Genomic DNA, 11,245 nt, shown 5'->3' with positions numbered 1-11,245 from the left:
AGTGATGTTAGGGATCGAAACAGTATTTGGAAGGCCTTATACAAAGTATCCTCACTTTTGGAAAAAGTACCCTCATTTTAGATAAACTCTTGAATTTTAAGAGTCAATATAGGATAGACGGATCATATAAACCGGAGGGAAAATATGATACAAGCCCAAACGAAAAAATGTAAACGAGTCTAAATTGAAAACTACGTTCAAACCTATGATTGCTATACATACAAATGTATATATATATCGGACTAGACAGTACAAGTATAATATAAAAGGCTATTGAAACTTGTTGGGTTCACAGATGTGTTCATGTGTAGTAAAATTTTCACTTTCAGAATGTTCACTTAGTGTATTACCGACACCAATAGAAATACCTGCTACATGTGTCATTCTATCACACTGTACAGCGATAGACTGTTGTGTTGATGTAGACCTCTTACACAGATCTCTTCATGTATTGTTTGACCTAAATAGTTGTAACAATACATTTACAGTTGGAATTGACAAATTTCAGCTTGAACTTATCAACCTAACGAACATTGAATATGGTTTGTATTACGCTAAAATAGTGTTTACCAATTTTTTGTATTGCATTGTTCTATTATAAACATAATGTTGCATAAACAAAGTCCTAGAAAAAAAACCTGCTGGTTGATATTGTGCATTAAACAGTCAGTCGGCAAATTGTTTACAAGAATTTACCCAACACTGTAAACCGTTCGAGATTATATATATAATAAGAAAACTCAAGTAAAATCCGTATGCTCGTAGTACATGCACATATGATATTTTCACAAAAACACACAAAAAAGGTAAGTAGAAAAAAAAATACAAGCACGTTTTCATCCTTCACGGAACTTTTCAACAGTATTCCGTATGATTACAGGCGTGATCCTTACATCTAGAATGAATAACGCAAGAAAATTGAGTTTACCAATTCCAATAGAAAGCGAGAGAATGACGACCATTATACATGAGAATTCTATTGTAAATACCGTATATCGATGTTGTGGGATTTTTTTTTGTTGTCAAGTTTTTTTTTTTTACAATTTGATTACAAAATATATATGTCCCTGACTATATTTGCTAAAAGGGAAAATACACGCGACAAATAACTGTAACGTATTGTTAAAGTTGTTAACAACATAAACTTAATTTACTAACATTACTCAGATATCAAATAAATGTGATTACAAAAAACGAAAATACACTTTTAAGAAACGTAAAGAATTATCATTGGAGTATGATAAAGGTTGAATTTCTAAGCATTTCAGATGTACTCAAATTCTTATAAATAATACAATTATATGCAAAATGTTTGGCTGAAGACACCAATAGAACGTCACTTATTGACATTTTGTAACTGATCACTGTTGAGAACTGTGTTATCATCAGTTATGAGATAAAACAATTTTATAGTTGGGGAAAACAGAGATCTTAATTTTGTATAAATATTCTGCTGATCTGTCGAATAATGATTATTAGCAGTCGATTATCTATATTTTAACCACAAATCTTGAAATATGCAGGAAAATTTATGCAGGGTAATTTGTTTGCTTTTCTTTTAGTGCAGCGACCATGTTGGGAATTAAATACACGGTGAATAAAACCACTGTAAACGGTATTTAGAGACAACAAATGAATTTAAAACGAATTTTTTTCGCATTTTTCATGAAAACATGTAAAGATGCAAGATTTTTAATTTCCAGGAAAAATACTAATAATGTAAATGAGGAGATCACAAACGTTTAAAAGTGGACAAGTACTTGATTTGAACGCAGAAATAAAATGCAAATCTAATTTTGTATTCATGTAAAGAAAATCACATGATAAACATGTAAAGGAAAAACATACCAAACATGTAAAGAAAATTAAAATTACATTCCCAAGATTTAAAAAAAATGCATCGCACGTTATAGGAACTTTAGTGTTAGAGCTCGTGTCTACAAACAACAACTTCACCACCAGTATGTAATGCAAAATATATAAATTAAGTGTTAACAACACTTTTGAATTATTGAAATACTAAGGCTTTTTTATTTGGGGAATAGATTACCAATAGGCTGTATTTGGCAAAAACTTTGAGGATCTTTGTTCCCCAATGCGTTTCAATTTTGTACTTTGTTTTCATTTCTTGGGATTCGAGTGTCACTGATAAGTCTTTTATAGACGAAAATACAAAATTTAAATCTTTGACGAGTTTATTTATACAAAATGATAACATAGTGTCACATTATCAGTGGTAACATTACTTAGTTACATATCTTAAAAGGTTTCCTGAATGATGAAAATATTTAAACCATGTTGCTTATATTTTATTTTATACTAACCTGTTTTTGTGGGGTTGTTATATGAATAAACGAATATGTACACGACTTGATTTAACGTTCGTTGATATTTTTTTACATATTACTAGTACTATAAAATATCGAGGACATTCATGATAAGACGGTCTTGAACATTCAAAAGTTACATTTCCGTTTTATATCCCAACACCTTTTTATTTTCAGAATTAGTTCAAACTTTCAAATTCATTAAACTTGAAACCGAAACGTGATTGAGATCATTTAAATCAATACTCAATGCAGTGAATCGTTATAAAGTTTCAATATTTCTTGTCAATTTCTGACTCAAAGATATCATTTAAACAGTGGAAATGACCAATCCTAAATCGATTGGCATATGTGACCACAATAATCATTAACATGAAAGACTGACACATATTAATACAAGTGTAACACATAAATTGTGTTTTAATTTAGTTGATTGATCTGATGTTATAAATAATATAAATTAAATTAAATGTAAATCCTTTTCACATAACCTGTAAAAGTTTGGTTTTTTTTAGTGGGATCACATTTAATCTTCCTGCTCCGACTTTCTTTGTTTCACGTTCTTTTTATGACAATCGTTTTTAACACTTTCACGCTCAGTCCATACTGAAATCAAATAAAGTTTACATGAATATTGACTCGAAAAAAGGTTAATGTGATAATCGTAGATCAAAGGTTATACCGCTTTAACCAATAGAACAATGTTATTCATTGTCTATTTAATTTTTCAATGGTGTGAAAAAGTGTGTTCATTCTATCTTAAGCACCGCCTTTTGAAAGTATAAGCTGGTACTGATGTCTAGTTACTGTTCATTTTAATTTTATACATGTTGTCTTAATTAGTAATTATATCAGCTATTTAATGAATTAGAGTTTTCCTTTTTTTCAGGAAAGATATATCACTTCAACATGAAAGGAGTTGTACGTATTGGGTTAGTATACTACTAGAATTGCTTATAGTGTTTTATCTCGGATCATTTCACGATCGGAGCATCCTTACATGTTTTATGTCAAAAGGAACTACAAAACATTAATTTCTAAAATTTGGTTTCAGAGTTAATAGAAGTAAGTTGTACCGTGTGATGCGTATTCGGATTCATCACTCACAACTTTCTGTTTACCGAAATATTTTGGCGAGGGTATCACAAGTGAGCAGTAGCTCACAGTTTCACTCCTTTTAATTTGAAAATGTTGTCAATCGTGATATTTTGTTTCTTTAATTTGTTTTTAAACTAAACATGTTTAAAAGATATTCCTGGTTTCTTAAAGAGAGTATTTAAAATCAAGAAACCTTTCCTTACTAATGTTACTTTAGTAATAAACAGACTCACACTTTAAACGAAAATGTTTCTTGTCAAAAGGAACATACATCCACATCATATATCTTATGAACGCTTGATGTTCACTCCATAAAAAATTGTGCATAGACGGACGCGGGATTTTGTTTGAAAATGTTTTTATTACAACTTTAACTCTGCTTTTATATTTTTGTGGTCAGCACTTGACATGAATATCAATTGTATAGTTATTTTTATAAATCTCCTGTTTACAAAACTTTGAATTTCGAAAAACTCAGGATTTTCTTCTCCCAGGGGTAGATTACTTTAGCCGTATGTGGCACAACTGTTTGGAATTTTGGGTCCTCAATGCTCTTCAACTCTTTACTTGTTTGTCATTTCAACTGTTTTGATATGGCGTATCAAATTATACTTCCTGTACTTTTGATAACTATTTTGCAAATAATATGTAGTACTTTATTGCTTTATGGCAAAATCACAATTTCTGAAAGCTTTGCCGTGTTTTTTTTAAGAATTTTATTTAAATTATAATTGTCAATTGTACACAAATTTTAAAAACAATGCATTCTGTAGTAGCACAATCACAAACTTGAAATATATGAAAATATGAGGTAATTTATTATAGAATCTGTTAAAAAAAGAGACAATCCATAACATATCACGATTAAGTTAAAAGTTGTTTTAATGCACCATATATGGGCATTATGTTTTCTGATCTGTGCGTCCGTCTGTTCGTTCGTTCGTTTGTCTGTTCGTCCGTCCGTTCTTTCGTCCAACTGTCTGTCCCGCCCCAGGTTAAATGATAGTGAGAATGGAGCATCCGTGTACTGGAGACACATACTTGCTTCTAGATACTTGCTTGTAATGCTGATACAACACTTTCTGTCAAATGAAGGAACACATATACGTATATATTTTCGAGGAAAAGATAGATAATAACATAAAACCAATTTGTCTGCACTAGATGCGTAATTAACAATGTATGTCTCTTTATCGGTGCCAGATTATTCGTGAATCTAAATTATATACAAGTTTTCCAGAGCTGATCAAACAAAACGATTTAAAAGTAATAAATATGCATGAAAAGGAAAGAGTCGAACATTAATACAAAATTTATTTTTATCCTGTAAATAGATAATTGTACAAAGTGTATATGGTATTCATTCTTTCAGCATTACTGCCTTGCTGTTGGTTATAACTGTTTTCAATTAGATTGATTTGATGCCTATTTCCTTTTGTTTTGTTATACGATATAAAATGTATAATAGCTAATTTAATGAATATGCATGTATATAACTGGTTTTGTCTTTTTTTAAAACTTTTTATCAGATATTCCATTGATGATTTAGCAGAAGAAAGGAAGTTTCGTGTTAACATGAACATAAGTGTTTGTTTCGAATCCGATGCACCATGTTTGTATGACATAGTACTGTTTCAAGATAGTTTGCTACCTAAAATTATGTGTGACTGGGAATCAGGATTTTCTATTCCAGGTATGTTTCATGCATATTTTATTTATAACGAGTTGAAATAATTTTAAATAAGAATAGGTTGAAAACAGAAATAAAATATATTGTAATGTTCTTGGGTTTTTTTTTTTCATTTTCTTCAAGTAATGATGGGAATAGTGATTGCTATATTCAAGTAACCGAAAGTAAGTTCCTGATTGTCCTTTGCTTAATATATTTAAATTGAATTGTGAATTGTGAATTATGAATTGCTCTTGGATAGACATTCTATGTCACATGATCTAAATAAATTTTGAATAAACCTTTTTAAGATTTGTATTTATTGTTAGTTTGGTTTTTTTTGGCATGGAGCGACGCAAGTCCAGAAGCATTGAGTGTTTTCCCTTATTCCTGTTATTTATGTTTTATGTATTTTCTTCTTTTTCAGAGTTTTCACTAGATAGTTTTGTTCAAAACTATGGTTACAACATTTCGAATGAATTGCCACAATTTCTTGTCAATACAGTTTTCCAAAAACTCGGTATTTCCGCCTATTTGATTGACAATCCTTGCAGTCTAAGAGATGGGATGTATTTTCCAAGCAAAAATGGTTGGAAGAATGGTAAGTAATGTTTTTACCAAAAAAAGAAAGTTTTTTTGAACTTTTTGCAATTAGAATTCCTAAAAAAAAACGTGTTAGCTAGTCAAAACGGAAATGGTTACTTTATTTATTCCTTACAACTTTCATTAAGTATTTAATTGCATTTCGGTATCACAGAGCAAATTGATTTGCTCATTGTGTATTTATTTGCGTGTTTTGATTGAGTTAAGCCTTCCAATTGCTATTTTATAGTGTGCCTGTCAATGTCATGTACATTGTATGTTGTGATTTTACACGATTGTTTGAATGGTTTTACACTAGTAAATTTTGGAGCTTTTTATAGCTTGCTGTTCGGTGTGAGCAAGGCTCCATATTGAAGGCCGTACATTGACCTATGATGGTTTACTTTTTTAAATTGTTATTTGGATGGAGAGTTGTCTCATTGGCACTCGTACCACATCTTCCTAAATCTAAAGATGGCATAAAGTATCTGGTGTTTAGCTATTAAAGTTCCGTGCACTGTTGTCATTCACATTTTGAATGTTTGACAATTTGGTATCTGAAAAAACAACTAGTCTATGCCTGTTTGGAACAATCTTGAAAGGAATGATCTACATGTTTATTAGGTGTTTTAGAAATAATGCCTCATTTTTTGGCAGATCACATAAAAAACATGGATGCCAAAAGGCACATTTTAGTTATAATTTGCCAATTCAAAAAGAATTTAATTGACAATTGTTGTATTTGAATCAGTCAATCATGACAGAGAGAATGGTTAAAATAAACTAATTATGGATATCAGGATTTGAATTTTGTAAATGCGCCAGTAGGGTGTTTCGTCAACAAAAGCTAAAGACCCATGAGTGATGCTCGGATAAAAAACGTTTAAAAGGCAAAACGAAGTACGAAGTTGAATTGCATTTCGGACCAGAAGTTTTTGTTATCTTGATCAAATATATAACAGTAAACTCTGCATTACTCCAGGCCGTGAATTATAATTGATTCTTGTTTGTATTACACAGATTGTCCGTATGATCTGAAATTGCTAAAACTACCGGAAAACACTGCCTGCAACCTTGGTCCGTCCTGTACAACGGTTAATTGTTGTGTCCAGGAAAATATTCTGAGGAGATCGTTCAATGTTTGGGTAGACGTAAATACATGTACCTATAAACTAAGGTTTGGAATAGAAAAGTTAAGTCATCAGATAGACTTATTTGGATATAAATGGGGTAATTATTCATGCCTTTTTCTCACATTGATAAAGCATCAAACGTTATTTGTCACCTTAGTCATATAAAGAATATCGCTCTTATATTTAAACAAATTCTTAGTGGTTAGATTTTGGTTTTTGAAAAAGTGTTTGGAGTAAAGAAAATATGCACATGTCGACTGTAAATTCAAAGTTGTATATACATAGTTTATATTAAAACTCCTAATTCATTTCAGGATCAATTGACAGAAAATACATGATGAATATAGTTAGAGTTGAGTATGTATTATTTCGTCAGGTTTTTTGTAAATTAGATAATAGTCTGTGTATAAATTTGTATCAGAAGTTTTTAGAGATTTGCCAAAATATTGATAAAAGTAAAGTGAGCGCAGATGGAATAATTCTCTGGCTGTATAGTGATTTGCAACCCTACCTTCAACTGCACTCACATTATATAGATAGATATTTGAGAGGAATCGTAAGCAGCCTAATAACGAGGATTGCTAAATGCTGAATATATTTTGCTATTATATTATCATACATAAAATGACGACTATGATCACTTAATTTGACAAAGACTTTGATTTGATACAATTATTTGAGATTCAGACGAAAATATTTTGAAAATATTTTGAAAATTAATAGAAAATACTAACACCTGATAGATATGAATATTCACCAACATGGATTAAAATTTTTCTATCAAGCCTGCATTTGTCAACTGAACTCAGGATAACTATTAGCATTGATAATCTTGAAATAGTCTCAAATATGTTAAACGATTTTCAGGTTTACTTTGAAAGATTTGAAAGAAGAAAGACAATTTGAAATTGACATGAATATCAGTATTTGTTTTGAAGAGGACAGCTGTATATCAAGTTTCATTGTTTTTCAAAAAACAATGCTTCCTAAAGTTTTCTGTGAATGGGGAACTGGTTTCCTAATACCAGGTAAAAATTACTGAAATCTTAGAAATAACAAATCTCTTTAGCTTTTGAAATAACTTTGATATGATATTATAGTTTCAATTGAATGGTAATGAAAATTTCCTCTTTGTGGATGAAAATACCAAGTTATTGCTGTTTGAAACTGGAATTTATTTGATTCTAAAACTTTCTTTATTTTTTCAGGCTTTTCATTGAGTAGATATCTGCAGAATTCGGGATATGCAGTCACGGATTCGTTACCCAGAGATATACCTGACAAATTATTAAGTTATCTTGGAACGGACACATTCTTGTTAAAACCTGATTGTATGAATGTTATGTCACCATATTCAGTAACAAATAAGGCAGAAAACACAGGTATTTGAAAGTGTGAACACTATTTTGATTATATGATGCTAAAAGAACATACTCGCAAGTAAGGACCTCCATGTAAAAAGTAAAATCACAAAAAAAATAACTCCAAGGAAAATTTATAACGAAACGTCCCTAATCAAATGGCAAAATCAAATGATAAAACACATCAAACAAATGGACATCTGTCCAAACAAATACATATTCCTGACTTGGTACAGGCATTTTCAAATGTAGAAAATGGTGGATTGAACCTGGTTTATAGCGCTAAACCTCTCACTTGTATGACAGTCGCATCAAATTCAGTTAGATTTACAACGTTGGGTTAATAAAATAGATATACTAGGTAAAATATTCAAAATATGGGTACCGTATTCATCATTGTGTCACAATCTCAAAACAAACACGTATTTAACAAAAATAAGCAGACATTTATTTAAACTTTTGAATACAAAATACATCGTATTTGATAACTATTTTTGTTATCAGGAAAATAAGTTTTTTGGTATTTTATATAATATTGTATCAGAATAATGTATAACATATACTACAAAGTTATTATCAAAAAAAGCAGAAAGGTATTAACTGTTTTCATATTGTGTATTTCAAATATTACATTTCTTAATCTTTTATTATAATACTAACTGATATAATGTCATTTTTAATTGTTAATATCAAAGGTAACGTTCTACTGCAACACATGATTCATAAGACACACATTTTAGTTTATATCATACCCTATTGTATTAAACAATTTCAAATCGAAAAAAACATATAGATAATAAACTATATTAGATAGCATACAGCCGAGAAAAAACATTGATTTTTAAAAGATATAGGCAAGTAAAGCTAACAATATTTTCAGAAGTAACTATCAGCTCTATTCCCTTCTATTGTTTGTGATATTGATATAATTAATATATAATCAAGGTACATGTATGTGCAAAAGAAGACATTTTTTTTCACTATTAATTTGCTGAACAGCTAATGAAAAATTGTTACAGATAGCATTTTCAGAAGTATCAGATTAGCTATTTTCCTCACTTTGAAACCAGGTTATGCGATATGTTCAGGCGTCTGTTTTTTCTAAACATGTTCATTTCTTCGTCACTAAGATGTCAATGGTTTTTAAAATGTGTCGTCTAATGGTTATGCACGCAAATCACCGTGGCCGACATGGCTTATAAAAGAGCATAGAAGATAATTCTGTTCAACACAGCTAGAAGCTCTCAGACATTAACATTAATAAATGCCCTAAACGATCGATTAAATGAAGGAGTCGGTTTAACAATTCATAATTTTGGCTTTAAAAAATTGAAATCTGAAAAAATACGATGATGTTGTAACAATGATATAAAAACATGTTTAAATAACAATTTTTTGTTATTACCTTAAAAATCATAAAAAATAAAAAAAAACGTAAATATGTTCATTAGGACACAATCTTAGATACGTTTTACAAAAAAGATGAATATGTCTAAAAATATTTATTGATTCTCTAAAATAGATATCGCATATTACTGACGATTTCTATCAATTTTATTTTTGCGTTTTTGACGGTACAATTTTAGATCAAAATGAATTGTAATCAAATCAACGGAACAACAAAAGAAATTCTGATTGACGAACATCTCCTACTTTCAGTTTTGAAAAGGCATTGAGTTAATGGTGAATAGCACTTCCTCTACAGAACCACTAGTTATGTGCTAGCAATGTATTATTCAAAAGTAATACTGATGTAAACATGATATTTGTTCTTTATTGTAGGTTGTCCGGAATCAGATCGACAGGGAATAATTTTCAACAATTCGGTATCCTGTGATTTTGGAAAGACTTGTTCTGATCTTAGATGTTGTGTTGAAGTCATTTTTTTACACAGGGCTTTATATATCAGCATTGGTATAAATCCATGTGAAAACATAATGCAGCTTCAAGTGGAATCTTTACAAGTCTCAAAGTCACTTTTTAATTATAAGTGGGGAGTAGAAGATAGTATATCACTCCAAGGTGGATTGGTATTTGAGTAAGTTTGCAAACAAAATGAAATTAACGACACTTTTGGAATAATAAAAGAGTAATAAATAATGCATTTTCAACAGCAGATCAGTTGCCTGCATTTTCAGGAAATACAGGAGAACATTTACACCTGCATATCAAATTGTTTGAGTAGAATGAATTGTCAACTATGTAAATTGGTAAGCTGATCCACAAACATTTTGGAAGAATCACAGATTAAGTTCTTTATCTCGCGCTTCAAACGAAAAATGTAAAAATCCCCGAATTGTCTATTTTTTTATTGCATGTTTAAAAAAATTGCATAAATTCCTAATTTCAACCGTTTTATTCACTCGAGATTTCCGATTAAGAAGTCTTTTGAGAAAACACGAATCTTGTTTACAAGCGTATGTCATCTAAACAGAGTAAATTATATGAAGATAGACTTCAATGCGGTATTTGTTTTGCTCATTGTTAAAGGCCGTACAGTGACCTATAGTTGGTAATGTCTGTGTTATTTCGGTCCCTTATGGACGGTTGTCTCATTGGCCATCATACCACATTTTTTTTTTATATTCAAAGTCATTTTTGTGTTCTGATAATAGTCTGTAACCACTTTGCACCGCTCAATTTATTAAATTTATATTATTGATTTCGTGTTGATTACATCTTTTTCTGCTGAAATGTTATTGACACAAGTCGATACAACTGATTTTATTAAGAAGTTGTCATAAATGGTATCATGATTATCTCAGAAATATTTTGATATTACTATGAAATAGTCAAGATTCCAGACTAATAGACCAAAAAACATGTTCCGTTCTACAAGTGATATTACTTTAAAATTGTGTGCTTAGGTATTTCAAAATTTTAGAAACCAAATACGATGAAAAAAATAATTAGTTTCGTGTTCCTGAATATTGACCTACTATTTGCTTGTTACTCAACATTTCAAACATCCCATGATATCAAACAAACAAGCATAATTCTGTTTCATGTCAAGCAGTCAATTTGTATTGATGAATTAAACATTACAGATTTTAAGATTCATTTTTTCTTATGTTT

At 30.1% G+C, this 11,245-nt stretch overlaps 1 long non-coding RNA gene across 1 annotated transcript; it reads left to right on the top strand.

Moving 5' to 3' along the window:
• The first annotated feature begins 423 nt into the window (after positions 1 to 423).
• Positions 424 to 5,095, top strand: LOC134684245 (uncharacterized). Its single transcript, XR_010101219.1, has 3 exons — positions 424 to 542; positions 3,217 to 3,259; positions 4,955 to 5,095. It is a non-coding gene; the product is annotated as an uncharacterized LOC134684245 (long non-coding RNA).
• The last annotated feature ends 6,150 nt before the right edge of the window (positions 5,096 to 11,245 follow it).

Source organism: Mytilus trossulus, chromosome 9, assembly GCF_036588685.1.
Source record: "Mytilus trossulus isolate FHL-02 chromosome 9, PNRI_Mtr1.1.1.hap1, whole genome shotgun sequence".
Lineage (NCBI taxonomy): Eukaryota > Metazoa > Mollusca > Bivalvia > Mytilida > Mytilidae > Mytilus > Mytilus trossulus.
This window is presented reverse-complemented; position numbering and strand designations above follow the sequence as displayed.